Genomic DNA, 3,288 nt, shown 5'->3' on the forward strand with positions numbered 1-3,288 from the left:
ATATACTTATTATGAGTAAGATCTCGGACTGTGGCTAGCACAAAAGTATTTAACCCTTGATGAGTCAAAGGGTTGATCCCGATCCTGATTGTCTGGTATGGAAACGGTATAAATATGAATATTTCCATAAATCCTGCTCATTCCCCACGTAGGATTGCGCCCTGTGGTAGCAACTGCTTTATAGTGAAACATCCATATTTTCACATAATTCCTGCACGGAGCAGAACATGGTCACATCTACAAAGTTACATCATTCTGAACAAATCCCACAAAATCATGTGGCCTTTCAACGGGAACCCACTTAACATGGCTCTCCAACATGTAAAACACCTGCTCACCCCAATGGCTGGTAGATCCACTCAAAAATATCTTGTCAAGCCACACTGTCACGCAGGTAGGAACGTCCATGCTATCAAGAAGAGTTGCCGCCACTTCCCAAATGTTCTCCTTACCATTATATCACATTACTTGTTAGTTATGGAATAAATACAATTGTCCCCACGCAACTAAGCACAACCTCAGACATCCCCCAATATTCCACATATTCTCCACTATGCTCCAAATGCCTGTATCATCATCGAATATTTTCCTACTCTTTTGTATTTGACCCTGCGACTCTGTGAATACCTACACTTCCCCACTATTCTGGATTCGACCCTGACACTCTATTGAATACCCGCTTATCACACTTAATCTTCCATCCAAGAACACTTCACAGCATCGGTGTCGCTCTTGGTTCATAGGAGGCAAAGCCTCCCACTTGTCACGTTTAACATCATATGCTTCTGCAACCCGCAGAGCATTTTTATGGCTGTCGTGTCCTTCGGAGACGTATATAAGCCCACTAGGTGAAACAGAGCAGGTTAAGAAGGATCGAACCCTCACCATATCGGCTCTGCGCCTCCATTTACCCATCCTGAGGTCATAGATAAACACACAATTCATTTCCTCCCAGTGGGAGGGATTCCATCCCCCTAATCAAAACCAGCTTCTGATCTACCCAAACGCACTCACAGAAGAGGCGAATCCCATCAGAAAATTGGGGAATTGAAGGAAGCTGATCCCGAGCACCCTGCAGAGGGTCATATAGAGTCAACCCATAAGCCACGGTGGCTTGCCACTTATTCTTCTCAAACAACTCCCCTTAAGGAAGGGCCTGAATCAAACATATAAACTACTCGCTAGTCCCAGAGATCTTTCTGTTCTCGTAGAACCGTGGGCTACTGAACATAGCCTCCCAGCTTCTGCAAACAACTTTGAGGTTATCATGTGACTTGTAAGAGACTCTGAGCAAGCACTCTCGACCGATTTCGTTTGGAATATTGGGAAAAATATCCATTAATTCCACTACAAATTCACAAATTACTCTGAATTAAGAAGAAAAAATGAAAATATTGCTCTCGAAACAACAAGAAATCTTGTGATAAAAACCAGTGAAGTGAATGAGCAAAACATAAGAAAACTGATGAAAATCTTGCGGTAAAAATCTGTGAAGCATATGAGTGAACATAAAGAAAAGCAGGGAAAATCTTGCGGTAAAAACTAGTGAAGCATATGAGTGAACAAAAAGAAAACCAGGGGATATCTTGCGGTAAAAACCTGTGAAGCGTATGAGCAAAGATAAAGAAAAGTAGGGAAAATCTTGTGGTAGAAAGGAATTGAGAGTATGAGCAAAGAACAGATCAACAAAACTCTGATATACAGAAAGTGAAGGGTAGCAATTGCGAGATGGGCATGTGAAGATGGGTAGTCAGATGGAGCAATTTAGCCCCCCATGAATCATAATGAATGCTTTTTGCTCAGATGTTTCTAGTAATAAATTAGAAAATATTAGTAAAATACAAAGCCGTATAGCTAGCGTCTCCCTGCCTCTTAGTTCAATTATTGAATTTTAAAATGTATGAATTAACTATAATATAAGCGCTACTTTATAGATATTTTTGCTTATTTTAAGTATCTTTAAATTAGAGGTCTATGTCACAAATGTTATAAAACGTATTATTATAATAAACGTACATAAACACATGTTATAAACGTTTACTAAGGCCAACCTAATTTTAAATATTAAATTAGTTTGTTTATACGTAGGGCCGGGGCCGTAATAACGTGAAAGTGTTTATAAATAACGTTATAATATCAAATAATACATATTAAATAATTTAACGTGAATTTTAGTAAATTAACCATTAGTTATACATGGTTTAGAATAATATGTACTTTGGCTAATTTGTACATAAACACAATAATATCATTAAATAGTGATAATATTATAATATTATTATCTCCATAGGCTGTTATAATGCGTTTAAGTATGGAATCGTCTGTCAACTTTTAGTAGGCGTTATCCTTCCTGATGTAAACTCTATTATGCCTGCCTCTGGCAAGTCTTATGCATTATGTTTTTGTTTGACCATCTATTTTGGTAAAAAATGTCAAATAATTTTCAATTTTACAAAGTAAAACTTTAACAATTACTTTTTTATTTATTGCAATGTTTTTAATTAGCGTTTATTTGCTGTAATTTTAAAAATCTTATTATTCCATAATTCTTAATTAATTCTTGATTGCACAATAATAAATAATAACTTATAAGTAAATGGTTAATAACATTTACGATTATTTGTACCTAAACATTAATGGTTCCACTGAAACATTGATTTCAAAAAAATTGATAAATTTGAAACACCAATAAATTATTGTATTTCAATGAATACATTATTAAATATTGAATGCTTATTATGCCTGCCCCCTTTAAGATTTTTGTATATTTCTGGTAGCTGTTAGATCGCATTTATTAGGATATTTGTCCTCCTAAATATAAAGGAAATTTGTGAGGTAGGAAACATGTGCCCACTGTAATTTATTGAACTTCGCCATCCCTTTTCTTGGAGTACATGTCCTCAGAACTTGTGTGCATCAATGCTTATTAGACTCTATGACCATATGTTCAAAATCCGTGGGATAACCTTTTACCTTTTCGACGATCTAATATTACACTTGGTTAGGATATGTGAGGTCTTACTGCATAAATAAGGTGGGGGCTCATACAATATAAATTATATTAGTGATGGAGTACATCTGTCATTTTATAGTGGAAGTTGTACTTTAAATTGTACAATATTAATTAATAGTGAAGTACATCTGATGATGATGATGATGATGATGATGGTTAACGTCCACTGAGACCAAAATTTGGTCTATTGGACCTAAAGAAACAAATTATTTAATTTTATTTAAGATTTTATTCCTATGCTCAAAGAGCTTGGAGAGAAGCCTCTTGAGCTCACT

The 3,288-nt window shown here is 35.7% G+C and overlaps 1 pseudogene; it reads right to left on the reverse strand.

Moving 5' to 3' along the window:
* Nucleotides 1-627: 627 nt before the first annotated feature.
* LOC149187507 (F-box/kelch-repeat protein At1g15670 pseudogene) lies at nt 628-1,339 on the reverse strand (annotated as a pseudogene).
* Between the last annotated feature and the right edge of the window lie 1,949 nt (nt 1,340-3,288).

This window comes from Pinus tabuliformis, chromosome 3_1 (genome assembly GCF_031772625.1).
Source record: "Pinus tabuliformis cultivar Carrire ecotype Pingquan chromosome 3_1, CPIR1, whole genome shotgun sequence".
In the NCBI taxonomy this organism is placed as follows: Eukaryota; Viridiplantae; Streptophyta; class Pinopsida; order Pinales; family Pinaceae; genus Pinus; species Pinus tabuliformis.